At 36.0% G+C, this 15,386-nt stretch overlaps 1 long non-coding RNA gene across 1 annotated transcript in view; it reads left to right on the forward strand.

Moving 5' to 3' along the window:
* Positions 1–15,386, forward strand: part of LOC104856460 — a 340,761-nt gene that overhangs the window by 107,653 nt on the left and 217,722 nt on the right. Inside the window, exon 4 of the long non-coding RNA XR_004517431.1 lies at positions 10,543–10,673. This is a non-coding gene — a long non-coding RNA (uncharacterized LOC104856460). The remainder of the gene's footprint in view (positions 1–10,542; positions 10,674–15,386) is intronic.

A 15,386-nucleotide genomic window follows, 5' to 3' on the forward strand; every position in this document is an offset into this window, starting at 1 on the left:
AAAAAAAAAAAAAATGAAAGAATAAGTGGGAGAACAAAATGAATGAATGAAATGACAAGGGCTGTGGTGATGTTTACTAAAATCAGCAGTGAGGATACTGATAACAGAGAAGTGAGGGAGGGCTGCCAATACCCAGCCACCAATGGAAGCAGAACGAGTAGAGTCCACCCCCACAGTGAACAGTAGAAGCAGCACAGGGCCTCTCTAGTGTGTAGCTAGGTGCAAGGCCTAAGAAACAACTCCACTCCCTTCTATGATGGACTTTGAAGGTGTAGGATGTCATCACAATGCTAAGCAGTAATGCTCTTTATCTAAGTGATCATTTGTATAAAAGCTATTTTGTCTATCTCATTGCCGTTATATATTATGGATTCTGATTTTCTCCTAGTAAAAGACAAAAGACAAAAGGATTACAACAATTTGCTCAAAGAGTAAAAGATAAAATGAATGTCTTTACATGACTTAGAAGGATCCGCCCAGAAACATTTTGATTGGTCTCACTTGACTGCACTTACAGCATATTCCATCTTGGAGACGCATTGCTATGGGATCAAAGCCCAGGATGACATCTGAAACCATTTCAAGAATGTGACTTGCAGAACTGCCTGGGGTCATTGAGAAATTCAGACCTGGCTTGAGGTATATAGTGCGTAGTCAATATTGTGACTTGTTCAACACAAACAAGCTAAAAGGCTAATATCCCTTTTTTGGACATGAAGAAATTGAGTCTTGCTAGATGTAAGTAAATTATCCACAATCACACAGTTAGTAACTTATGGTTGGACTGCAGGTGTACTTTACAACAAATCTCTTTCAAATATTGATACCCAGAACCTTTAATATGTGAGTTGGTAAATACATTTTGAATATCAAAGTCCTGTATGCTTTAACTTTTTACTTCATTATGTCCAGGTTCTTGAGCTTTCCAGAAACATAAGGTCTTTTTTGTAGCGGTAGGGATAGAACTCAGGGTGTCCACACTGAATTTCATCCCTAGTCCTCTTTTTAATGTTTTACTTTTTCTTTTGAGACAGGGTTTTGCTAAACCACTAAGATACCCAGGCTGGGCTTGAACTTGTGATCCTTCTGCCTCAGCCTCCTGAAGTGCTAGTGTTACATATGTGTAGCACCATGTAGTGGTATAGCTAGGTCTGGGGAGTGTAAGAGGCAGCCTGCCCCAGGCAGCACATATTTTGGGCTGTACAGTATTTAAATATTTTAACAGATTCTGATTTACATGTAAAGATATTTTATAAACATCTCTGCATACCCTAGACAGAGCACTCTCCTTCAGTTCTGTGCCCTCTTCAGTTACTATTCCATGTTATTTATCATCCTTCAAAACTAAACTTCTTAAACCAGTTGTCTCTACCTGCTCTATTTACTTCACTACATTTTATGCCTCCACCTATTCATTTTTTTCCACTGTGCTGAAAATGGCCTGGCAACAAATTCCTATTCCTGTACACTTTGACTTCTCACAGTGTTGGATACCATTAGCCATGCCTTCATTCTTAAAATGCTTTCTCTTCCATTGTAATCTATGACAACTTAGTTACTATTTTTCCCCTTTCCTCCTTCTCCCATCGCTCTTCTGTGCACCTGTCCTCCTGGGTCTCTGTTCTAAGTCCTCCTCTCCTCTTTCTCTATGCACTCTGCTGATTGCCCACTCTGACTTTGCTGCATTTCTAGTTTACAGTCTTCTGATCTCCTAAATGATCTTTCCAACTGCTTCTTGAATATGCCTTTCTACCTATCAGTTTTATATTTCCAAAATTGAATTGAACATTATTTTACTCCATGCTTGAAACCTGCCACAGCTATGATTCTTATTGTCAGACTGGAGATACATGATGAATTATATCCAGGAAATATTTATTGAATGAATTCACAAAATTTTGAAGGTAGAGAATTCACCTTTGATTTTCTTTATAGTTTAGGAAATGTCTAAGCTTTACAGTATCTTGTTTAAGTATCCTAGGGCTTACAAACCGGCACATAATCATCCTTTTGATGGCCTTGTGAGACATACCAAGATAGCCTTTGCATAAAGCCCATGTGTTGACCTTGTTCATGACTTGTAGTACCCTCACCGACATTTGTGGTTGGATACCCAGCTCTGTAGAGCTCTGAGGTCCCTCTGTACAATTTCTACAATTTGTTCCTGGAAATGAAATTCTGTGCTTCATAAATCAGCCTTTACAAAGTGGACCATCAATACGGATTTTTTTTAGCAAGAATTGAGCACAAGCATGATTATATAGTTTGGTAAGTTGATAAGCGACCACAGAGATAAAGGAATATAAACGGAGAGCCAAATAGCCACCAAGCAATGTATCAAATATTTTAGTCAAATATATTTATTGAGCATTTACTGCGTGCATGAAAACTTGTTATGATGTTGGTATGTGTTAATTCATTTAATGCTCACAACAACTTTATAAGATGATCATTATCATTTTATATGTTAGGAATCCGGGAACAGGGAAGTAAAATAATTTGCCTTAGGTCATGCAATAAAGTATATACCAAGTGAATTTCAGGTTAACTCAACAGGGAAAGCTCCATTCCTTTATATGATGAATGAGGATGCAACAAAAAGACACAATCCAAAAAGAGGAAACATATTTAGTAAGTAAATATGTGGGAACATGTTCATCTTTTTTAGTAAAGAGAAAGTATCATACAGCAAATTAACACTTTTACTTTCCCCAAGTGAAGGGATGAGCAAGAGACATCCATATCTGTGTCTCTCAGCTATCTGGAAGATGCAGATGTAAATGAATAGAAAAAAGGAAGGAAGGAAAGGAGGGAGGGAGAAAAGAGGGGAAGGGAAGGAAGAAGTGGTGGAGGAAGAGAGGGAGGAAGGAAGTTTCTCAGGACTGAAGAGGTTGCGGAGAGAGATTGGCCAGCTCCCTGCTGGCAACAGCATTGTGACCACTGCATTTAGAAAATGACATCAAGAGTTAGGATGTCTCTTCTTGAGATTTTAGTATGAGCAAATAATGAAAACTTTGTGTACCAAAGTGATAGTTTCATAACTATAGTATAGTCATATTGCAAACATTTATATGCCCAGTGATAGAATTGTTATATAATTCATGAAATCTATAGATTATCCAAGCATTAAAATATCCATTTTGAAGACGTAAGATACACAACAGACACATATGATAGAATAAGAAATCTTGATACAAATTTTATATTTAATAATTATATCTAAATAATCTTGAGCTTTACGATATAGAATGGGAAAACAGAAAAAATTTTAAAAATTGCTATGTTAATGTTGTGATTTTTTTCTTTATTAGACATTTTTGTTATTACATCATTTATACAATAAAGTAGAATTCACTAGAAGCCATCATTTAGATGCAGTATAAGAAGCTTTGTAAATGCTATGTAGCATTATTTTGGAGCAAGAAAAGAGGCACCTATGGCTTTGAATACAGACAAACGTGGCTGCTGAATCCTGAATTCAGTATGTGGTAGTGGAGCAAGCACAGTCAATTTGATCTTTAGATTTTTTATCTGAAAATAAGTTTTGATGTTTGGATTAATGGTAAATAATATTTAGGTATTTTTTCTCAAGTATTGTATTCTACAAAGAAATGGTCACCAGATGTTAACATGCATATTTTAGGAATTATGCAAAATAGTCTATTTTGTTAAAATATTGTAATTTCTATTTATAATCCTTTCTTAACTGATTTTATAATTTTCTGTTTTTTTTCTTTTTTTTTTTTTTCTTTTTTTTTTTTTTTTTTTTTTCTTTTTTTTTTTTCTTTTTTTTTTTTTGGTTTTTTGAGACCGGGTCTCACTATGTAGTTGAGACTGACCTGCAACTCACTATGTAGCCCAGGCTGGTCTCGAACTCACAGCAATCCTCCTGCCTTAGCCTCTTGTGTGCTGGGATTACAGGCGTGTACCACCATGCCCGGCTTTAATTTTCTATTTCTTACAATATACACAATATACTTGTACAGTAATATATGCATTATATTGTTATATGAGATTCAGTAAATTTTTTTTTTTGGTACTGAGGATTGAACTCGGGTCCTTGCGCTTGCAAGGCAGGCCACCGAACCGCTGAGCTAAATCCCTGGCCCAGGAAAAATTTTAAAGTACACAGTCCATCAAAAAATGTACATGCAGGCTGGGGATTTAGCTCAGTGGTGCTGCCACCTGCCTTGCAAGCGCAAGGTCCTGAGTTTGGTCCCCCATACAAAAAAAAAAAAAAGTATATGCATTTTAACAAAATAAAAAATAGTATAATATTTTTCAACAGATGGTGTTACCCTTACTTGAGGGACCCTAGAAGATGTTGTATATTGCAGAAAACCAACTACACTGCCAAAGTTTAAAGAATCAATTGAAAATGTATGGGCAGCAATTTCAATGACCAAGGTTGCCCAAGATGCAGTTTACTGTATTAATAAATGTCTCAAAGCTAATGGCCACCGCTTTGAGCAACTCTTGTAATTGCAGAGGCTAAAGGTAACGGATATTAATTTCACGATGTCTCACTAAATTCAGTATTAAACCATTTGTATAAGTTTGTCTTTTCCCGAAGTGTGTATACGTACTTTTTTGGCAGATTCTGTATGACAGTAAAGACATTGCCATTAATCTCCCCTCCCTTCAGAAACACTTACCCCATCTCATGATTCTTGCCACTTTTTGAAGCAGTTCTGGAAGTCCTCTTTCATGTCTTTATTTGCCTTGTTGTAGATACCTCAAGGTCCTGAATTGATTTAAAATGCTTCCCTTTTATGGTCAGTTTGATGGTAGGGAATAGCCAAAAGTCGCACAGTGTCAGATCCAGTGAATAAGGTGGATAGAGACACTCTACAATATTTCTGTTTGACAGAAATTGCCAGATAAGAAGCGATGTATAACACACAACACTGTCATGATGGAGTATGAACTAATTTGCTCACTGTTAGGCTGTTTTCTACACATATCGTTTCTTAAATTCTCTTTAATATTCAGAATTCATTGTAATATTCCTGAGTACAAATTCAGTTTACCCAATATCATCAAGATTAAAAAAAACAACATAATTTTGTGTTAAATCTTGATTGATATGCTTTTTTTTTCACACAAGGAAAACTGAGATTTCTGTTGAGAACCCTGAGCCTTCATCTCAAGATCAGAACCATAGATTGCCTCATCACCTGTGAGGCTATTTCTTTGAAAGCTGAAATGGGAAACAGCATGATGGTGCAACTCTAGTGAAATTCACAAATGGCTTTGCTTTTGCCTCACAGTCAAAATGCCTGGAACAATTTTCCCAGTCACTTGCTTCACGTTCACATCTGTTGTTAAAATGCTTTGAATGGAACCATAAGAGATGTTCAAATCCTTGAAAATTTCCCTAATAGCAAATCATCTGTTGATTTTTTTTTTGCTTATTCTTCCAACATTCTTTTGGGTGTTTGATGCTGAAGGACATGTTGATCTCTCATCTTCAATTTATTTCCAACCATTATGGAATTGCTCTGACCTCTTCTAAACCATCTTCACGACCATTACAGCATCGCAGTAAACTAATTTTAATTTCCTATAGTTTCTTTAGTACTTTTTAGCAGTTTAAAACAAAATTTCATGTTTGTGCATTGCTGTGATCTGTGATTTATGACACACATTAAAACACACCTCTCAACCTTAGCTCACAACTGACTGCACTAAACAAGTTGAAATGTGCCACACACATGCTTCTCCCATTGGATGGCCTGAGGCAGCAGCAGTCACCCTGTTTTGACCACACCTGAACAAAACAATACATTACTGTATGTATGTGCTCAAAAATATTTAACTTGTGGATTATGTGAACTAGTAAATTCAAAGACCGTCATACTAGCAACATTGTTGTTTTTCCATATCAAAGTTAACTTTGAAAGTAAAATTATTAGAAGAGTTAATATACAGCAAAGAATGCTAGAGATGGTAACACAAGTGTCAAGTAAACCAAGAGAGTGAGAAAAGAATTATTGAAATATTGAAATCCTGGCAGAGAATATTGGATGATCAAAGAATTGGGCAGTATTCAAATAAAAACTCTTATGCATTGGCCATTGTCTAGCTCAGATTTCTGTGAAAGCCGATCATCCTAGAATGGTGTACCGTCAGTAGAAGAAGGGTAGAGGATACAGAGGGCGTTTGAGAGCCAAGACCTATCATGTAGAGGTACAAGATCCCAACAATGAATGTAACTGTACTGTATCCCTAAAATGTACCAATAAATTCAATTAAAGCTGAAAAAGAAAAAAAAAAAAGAGAGAGAGAGACCTGTGCTACCAGGTCATGAAGGATCACAGATTCATGGGTCAGCACCTGCTTCTGTCTACTAGTAGCCTCCATCTACTAGTTTCAGGCCTTGCATTACACCTGAAGCTTTAGTTCATGACTGATTTAGAGTAGAGAAAGACTTGAATTTCCTATGACATAAGAAAAAGATCTAGACGACGATAATTCATTCAGGCAAACACATTTTTCGGTATCCGTTCCCTGTCCTTTTACCCTAAATTGTTGAGGTGCTGCAAGGTAATGAAACTGAAACTACTTCCCAGGGCAAATTACAAATAAACCTTAAATAGTGTATTTTTGATACACTGAAGCTAAAATAAAGTACTCTTCTAAAGTATCAATTTATATGTCAATAGCTGCTTTGAGTTTTTTTTTTTTTAAGTAGAATACAGGCTGTATATCTTCCTTAAAACATTTGATGGCTAAACTGCTATAAAAGAATGTTTTCAGGTGTTGATCAAATAGTCTAGTTCTGAATCTGTGTAATTCATTAGAGAAAGAAGTAACCATTTCACTGTGAGAATCATCTTTTTCTGATCCACTTGTTTTGTGTGAGATAGAGAGAAAATAGGTTGCAAGTTGTTTTTGCCAAATAATTAGCTATTATTAACATGGGAACTATATGTCAACAAATGGACTGGAAGAACACCCACAGTATTTAGGCCAAAGTAAAAAATTGTTGATTCCTGGTTTTTATGCTCAGGAACATTTTAAAAACAAAAATAAGTGAAAGAGCCAACCCATCTGCATGCTTTTAGTTTTCCACCCAGCTTCATTTCTAGTTTTCAGGATTGTAAGAACATCTTTGACCTTGCTTGTGCACCTGACTCTAGACTTTCCTGGCAGTGCTGCATAATTGTTTTATGTTTAGGCATTCACCTCCTTAGAATTGACCTAGACTTGTCACTAGTGGATAGGATAAGGGCAAGAAGGACAAAGGTCCTATCTAGGAACCTCAAAGGGAACTTTTGCCTTCTGGAGTTCTTCTAGGGCAGAGAAATGAAAGCCTTAGAGACTTGTAGCTACTGGTAAAGATGACTCATTAAATAATGACCTTTAATTAATCTGCCTGGTCAGATACATTCTTTTACTTAGAGAAATATAGGACTGGAAAGGATTTTGAGCTGTCATAAAATTCACCTATATTCGTTTTGGTCAGGATGAACCAGATGCTCAAAGATATTGGCCTAGACACTTCTTTATGTCATTCCGATGGCTGACAGCTTTCATTGCTGTAGCTTCACTATGCCATAGCTTATTTATTATTATTATTTTTGTCTGCTGTTTCAAGAGGAAAAATCACTATAAGCTTTTGAAGAATATATTTTATATATGGGAGGAAATATCCCTCTTTGACACTCACCTAGATTTTAAGTGATACTGGGCTCTTGATTGCTAGATTTTAAACCATTTATTTGGTTTACTTTGTGGCAAGAGCCTTTAGCTTTCCTTATTGGTCAGCAGTGTCTTACAACGAAGTTTATCTTTTTTTTTGGTCATTTCTTTGGCAACAAGCATATATAAAAACACAAACACAAAAATAGTTGAGTACTGATTTAGGCCTGTGAATTTTATAAAGACTTTCCTGCATCTTATCTTAATTAGTAAGTGAGATTGGAGGAAGTAAATGGAACATAAGAAGAGGGAGTTGATGGGACAAGGACTTTAGGGATATTATTGTGTCTCTAATAACTTCATGTGGGTTGAAGGCCATCTGGATGGCATTATGGGAAAAGGGCAGCCTGCTGGGATATTTGGAAGGGAATCAGGTTTATTAGATAACTTGAGCAATGCAATTCAGATTTTGGAACACCTGAAAGGAACAAAGAAGACAGAGAGCTATGCAAGGAAATATTTGATAGTCGTATGAGTATTCCAGAAATAAATATGATATTACAGATAGGAGCAATTGTTATTCTGGTGAGCACAGTTGTACATTGTAAATATGACCCAAGAACCAATGTGGAGTTACTCAAAACAAAGGTAAAATTCATGTGCTTATAATTGTTTTATAGGAAAATACTTTGCCCTTTATAATGGTTAGGGAAAATATGAAATCCCTTCCTCATTTAAAGCAGAATATTCCTTTTTAACTTTCTGTTTATTTTTCAATGTTGAGCTCACATTAAAGATATAATTTTGGTTCTTATAGCTATTCTAGAATTTTGCAGCTTTTAAGGAGAAAAATACTTCTCAGTAATTTCAATATTTTTCTTTAGCAGAAAGCCTATTTAGAAGTAACTATTAAATTTATATTATAATTTTGTTGTTCAGATGGTATATACATAGATCAGTATTTCTCAAGCAAAAGAACGTAAGATCTAAGCTTACAAGCCCTAATTTAGCCAGCCAAAGTGTGTGATGTACTGCAGATTTAATTTTGCATTTTTGCAAGTTTGTTTAATGTACGTGATTTTAAAAATCCAAAATGAAGGTATGAGGGCAATTGCCAGTTTCCCCCCACTGGAATATGTTAAGTCTTAGAACAGCCATTCCTATTTACCAACAAAATTAAAAGATATTTTCTGACCTTTTAAGTAATAATGAATCCCCAGTGGTGTCATGGAAACATAAATATATTGGGGACAGGGAAGTAGCTCAGTGGTGCCTCCACCTGCCTTGCAAGCACAAGGTCCTGAGTTCAATCCCTGGTACAAAAACAATAACAACAACAACAACAACAACAAACAAAACAAAAAACACAAATATAAATGACTGTACTTGATTACATAATAGTCATCCAGAAAATAAAAAAATATTTACAGTATCTATAAACAACCTAATTATACTATGTATTTATATACATACATAAAATATGTTTGTGTACATATATAATATAATAAAAATTAAGGTGAGAATACATATTTAATATAACTCTCCTGGAGATCTGCCATCCATGGCTCCTACTTTGAGAATCATTGATCAAAACCATTTCTTATTCCTGTATGTTTAACTGTCTGTGTTATTGTCTCTATGGGGAAAAAGAGGGGTGTGGTAAATTTAACAAATTCATAAAGAGATCATAATTTAGTGTTAAATTTCTAAGACATTTAACTGTTGCCTCATACCGTAACCTCATGTTGACGGAAAACTGACCCAGTAAGATTAAAGGATTTATACTTAGTAACACAGCTAGAGTAAGACTCAACTCCAAGACTCCTGAATTCTAGTTTAGTACTATTTGGTATGCAACCGTGAGAAGGAAATACAAATACTATTTTTATCATAGCAGTGGGAAGAAAATAATGTTTGCTTAATGTGGATACAAATAACAAAATTAGATTTCTGTGGTTCCTAAATTAATTAACATAGTTTGAACTTTATTTTTTGCTTCTAAATGCTATAGTACAAATTATTATTAAAGTACGAATTATTTTCTATTCTGCAGTTGGAGAAAATCATTTCATTTTAGAGTCATTTAAGCTACAAATATTAGGAATTGCCAAATGAAGAGTGGATATTACTATTTGGGGTGATGTGGAGCACACGTGGAAATGCTTTGGGGATATCAAACCTGGAACATCAGATTTGAAGGGAAATTAAATTTTCTGCCATGTTCTGCTTCATTTTATGCAATTCTATTCAACTTTTCACCCCTTGCTAAGTTCTGCTTTACTCATTTGTACTGTATCATACATCAGGTGGGGGGAGGTTCTATCTGCCCATTCAAATGCTAGTTGCTGATGTCAGCCTGTTTCCATGTTACCTTTCACAGAATTCAGATGCATGTCCTTTCTGTCTGAGGCTTTCTTTTTTTTCCTGAAGTCAGAATTTCATGCTTAGTCAAAAGAGGTAATGAGAAATAAAAAATCCATTTACCTTTCAGGTATTTTTCTGTGTTTGCACCTAAAATTGAATATTATTAAGCATTGCACTTATTAGAGTAAAAATGATTTTTGATGCTCACACTTCATCTTCTCTTTTCTAATAACATGCTTATGCATCCCAGAGTCCATACAAAGATCTGTGGAGTATAGAATTGAACAAGGGAAGGGGGATACTCAAAGTGTTTTCACTGAAAATTTAGTTATACACATGTCACACAAGGAGGAGAGCAGATGATGTTCTTGAAGACATAATGCACTAAATATTTAATTCAACAAAGACTGAAGACCATTCAGTCACAGTGAAGGCTTCTGACTCTGTATAGTTATGATGTCTGATTGCCCCTAGGGAGGGTTTTATCCAGGTAGGACAGCTCTTCCTGACTCATCTTGATATCCTACATTACAGGTGGCTTGCTTTTGCTGGGATTTTGATGCAAATTTGTTGAAGGAATGAATGAAAAAAAAAAAAGGCACATATGAGGACAAGAATCCCCAAGAGGTTCTAAAGATGACATAATGATGATAATAATGATGATGGTGAGTATCATTTTATCCAGGCTTATCCTGAGAAAAGAACTGTGAAAAGTGTTAAATAATTACATTTTGCTTTTCCAGCAGTCCCATTAAGAGGGGATTACTACTATTCCCATTTTACAGATCCAGATATCACCTCAGAGAATTAATCTAATATATGAGTGGTCACCATTAGGGTGAATATTTAAATGAAAAAAACTTGTGACAGCAAAAGGAACATTGCCATTCATCCTCCAAAAATATTCCCCTGTACTTCGAACGCACTTATGCATTATTTTTGCCACTTTCTGAAGCAATTCTTGAGTGTCTTTTCATGACTTTCTCCATGTTCTGAGTTGATTCAAAATGTTTACAGCATTTTCTGACAAATAAAAATATTACAGTGTCTCCTTATCCACCAGATCTGGCACTGTGCAACTTCTTGCTGTTTCCAGAAGTCAAAATGACCCTGAAAGATTGGGAATTGATTTAGGACATGAAGTCAGCCACAACACCACAAATAAGGACGTGAAAGAAAACTTTTAGAACTGCTTCAAAAAGTGGCAAGAGGGTCTGGGGATTTAGCTCAGTGGCACACACCTGCCTCGCAAGCAGGAGGTCCTGAGTTCGATCCCTGGTACTGCCCCCCCCAAAAAAAAGTAGCAAGAATGAAGCGATTTATGCAGTGAGAGAGAATTGTGAGGGAGATTAAAGGCGATATGACTTTTATTATAATAATGGATTTTTAAAAATGAAACATTCCCCATATTTTGGGTTCATGCCTCTGTCTAAAATCTCAGAAATAGTAAGTAGCAGTTCTAAGACTTCATCCCAGGTCCATCTGATACGGCAATCAAAAACACTATCCCATAGAAATGGATTTTCTTTTAGTCCTCTGTGTTTGTTCTTCAATTTAAAGTTGTACCAAACTCTCCTTAGATAAAGTAATGGTCTTCAAAGAGCTGGTACAGGGGAAGGAAAGCCCAGGACCGCCGGGTGCACTTAGGGCACGTGTACTTGCAGCACTTCAGGAGCTATCAGTCCCCAAGACCTTTGTGTGACTTGTGCCTCCTGGAGGTTTGCAATGCACAGGATTCACAAGTACTTATGAATCTGAAGTATAAGGCTTCTTTGAAACAAGCAGTTCTTTTACTTTTCAATCTAAATATTCGCTGTTTAGGGAGACTGTACATTTTTCCTATCTCTGGATTTATTTTAGGTAAAAGACCTATCCTAAGAGAGCTCTATCCACTTAAGAGTGGAATAGTATTCGTGGTGTACACTGAGGATCTCATTTACTAAAATAATTGTTAAGAAAGAATATCCACAAAATACACACACACACACACACACACACACACACACACATATTTTTTTGTGTGTGTATGTGGTACCGGCGATCGAACTCTTTTCCTTGTGCTTGCAAGGCAGGCAGCAGAACCACTGAGCTAAATCCCTAGCCCACAAAAATATTTCAAGTAGCAACAAATCATGCAATTATACTTCTGAATAAATATTAAAAGTGTTTTATTGCCCAGAGAATATAATGTTATTGAGCCATATCGCTGACATTTCTCCATGTTATTCAGTGAAGATTTCCCTAAAGGTGATTTTGATTCATCATAGAGTAGTCCCCAAAAAATAACCTGGCAGATGCAATGTCATGTGACAAATATGAAAGCATGTTCACTTCATCTCTGCCTCATTGTTTCACTAATCTATCTTTTAAAATATTGCTAAAGTTTGAATTTGAGTTAATACTCTAAGCTCTTGAAATTCATTCCTTCATTTAGGAAATATTTCCCAAATCTTGAAAAGAGCCACTTAACCATTCATCCTAGGGAAGTAAAATTTTATTCTGGTGAGCATTCAAGAAACTTCAACTTTAATTTTATTATTCATTCATGTATTGTCATAATGGAACAAAAGCAATAGCAACATAGTTTCATTCTCTAGGCAAATAAAGTTTTTATTTACAAAACTGGGTAGGGCATTTGATGCCCAGTCAATAAAAGATATAATTAAAAGCCATGGTCAAAAAAAATATATATATATATATGTCTCCAATAATTGCTGTTCTACCAAAGCAAAATTCACCTTGATCAGGTGGTTCCAATTGCTTTCTCCATGCATAGGTGTTTGGTTTCGGCCTGAATTCCTAACTTTTATGGCCTTATCCCTTCATCTTCTTTATACACTGTTTCCTAATTACCTTTCTCATTTTAGCCCTGATCCTTTGTGATAGTGCAGCATCTTGGTTTCATGGTCCTTTACCTGCCTGTGTTTTGATGCCATTGTTGCCATGGGGGCTACAGGCTCATTCTGATGCTGATGCCCACGATCACCAAATTTTCTTGTCTGCTATTGTCTGGGTTTTCGACTACTTATACAAGGCACTTCATCAGTGTGTTGCCTCTGCCTCTTCTGGAAATAGCTTCTCATCTAGTCAGTGAGTTGCCATTGATAAGGAAGAACCTTTTGGAACTGGGATACTGATGGTCTTTGTTAAAAACAAATGGAGAGGTCTTTTTTGTTGATGATGGCCATGGCTTTATTCCAGCATAGAACTCTCTGCTTGTTTCCAACGTAAAATATTCAAATTTTTAAACCAATAATTTTTGCTATGTTTCTTATACTACATATGTGCTAGATATCACCCTTTAACCTGTTCTTACTTCTATGTTCACTTTCTATTGTCCTCACCCTGGCTGGGGGCTGGAGAGAAGTTCTTGACTTTTCTATTCCCTTTACTCTTTCCTCACATCCAATAACTCATGAAATTTTGTCACAAAATCCAAACCATACCCTCTGCTTTTTCTTTTCCTACACTTCATGTGTGGGATGAAGCATGTATTCCTTATTGTAACTCTTGACCACATGATCCCTTGTTCCACTCTCAAATCTTGCCACATTCCCTCCATTCCTTGGGCATCATCCATATCTTCATGCTGGGTCTTTTTGATGATGTTGTGATGTTCCTTGGTATAGATTTAGTTTCCCGCTTCTGTTTGGCACTTGATGTGTACTTTTAGTTGGAGAATACATTGTCTTTACTCAATTTGAGAAAATTCTTAGCTATCATCTCAAATTTGTCTGTCCCTCCCTTAAATCTCTTAGGCTGAGATGCTTATGAGTGGGGATATTGGAGCTCTGCGTCTTCACTGTCTCAGACCTTCCTTTCCCAGTTTTTATCTTGAAGTGTTGCATTACTGGCTGATGTCTGTTTTATTGTCCAATCACCAATTTTTTATTTAGCAGGCATTTGTTTGGCTTGCTTTTCTGATTATTTTTGTTTGCTTCAAATACTGTTTTGTATTTCTAGAATTCCAACTAGGTGTCTTTTCAAATAGATATTTTTATTTCTGTTTACTCTAAAAAACTCCTATACTTGTGTTATTTGTTCTAAACATTATTCTTATTTTCATCACATTAAGGATATTAAAAATAATTATTTGAAAGCAACTTAGAATTGTCCCATTATCCTCATTCCATTTAGCCTGTGTTATTCTTCAGATTTATAGATTTTTACTGGTGTATTCTCCTGGCTGTTATTCTCTCACCTATTTGAATCTGAGTCTTAAGTGGTCTCTGTTGTCTTCCTGTCCTTCTGTAGTCATGTCTTCTTAGCACTTTGGAGTTTTTCTCTCTAGCCACCCAGATTCTCCAGTTCTTAATTAAAACTTTGGCACTTTTGGTTCATGATAAAAATCAGAATAAAACAGATGCCATCATTGAGTCAGTCCAGTCTAGGAGGATGTGTCTTCTACTTCCAGCTGCACAAGCATCAATGTCTGAATAAATAATAGCTGTAGATAGAGATTCCTGTTGGGAAAGAGAGACTATGACAAGAAATTCCACTAATATTACTCTTGCTGTTTTCCCCACTCTCTGACTGGATTCCAGAGTGTTTTTGAGTTGAGGGACTGTAGTTGGTTTTGATGTTTCTGGGCTTTTTCTTTGGAGCTGTCTGCAAGCCGTGGTGAGGGACTCTGGTCTACTCTCTTGGCCAAGATCTAGACTTTTCCAAGAAGCCGGCAGTTTTGCATTTTGGAACCTGAGTTTTGAGGCACAGCTCAAAATCCCCTCCAGACCTGTATTTTTCACTTTTCCTAAGTGGATAAATCTATCTAATGCAGAGAACCATTCCCAAGCCACCTGGCTATGAATGTAAGCTACACTCTCAAAACTGTTTTCAGCAATAACATATACTGTACATCTTGATACCTATCATTCTGACTCTTCAATCTCTCCCTGTCCCACCTCTTTTTTATTGGTTCTAAACTTGAAGGAGTTAAGAGATGCCATATACCATGGTTTCATGCAATTCAGCAACTACTTTAGCCTTTTTCTCTGGTAGCCCATTTCTTGCCCAACTCTAATCATTTAGCTTATGCTGGACATTCTTAGTCTTTCTTTACTCACAGAAGCAAGAATTTCTAGCATAGCCTGAGAATAGCAGACCCACAGCTTTAGGATGAGGCCTTAAAGATTTATCATACTTGTCATTTTTTAGGCCACAGATATATCTCACTTGTGTATTTGAGCTCAGCTATACCTTTTAATTTTTATTTATTCACATTTTTGGTAACATCTAAATAAGGGAGAGACCTGTGTGTGACTACACGGTCTCACAATCCTACTTTGCCAAAAATCCTTTTCAGTAACTTTATGCATGTTACCTTCACTACCTGACGTGGCTTTAATTCCTTAAAATTCAGATTTGCTGCTGTCTTTTTT

This window comes from Fukomys damarensis, unplaced genomic scaffold, assembly GCF_012274545.1.
Source record: "Fukomys damarensis isolate Sample0158 unplaced genomic scaffold, DMR_v1.0_HiC HiC_scaffold_2, whole genome shotgun sequence".
Taxonomy (NCBI): Eukaryota; Metazoa; Chordata; class Mammalia; order Rodentia; family Bathyergidae; genus Fukomys; species Fukomys damarensis.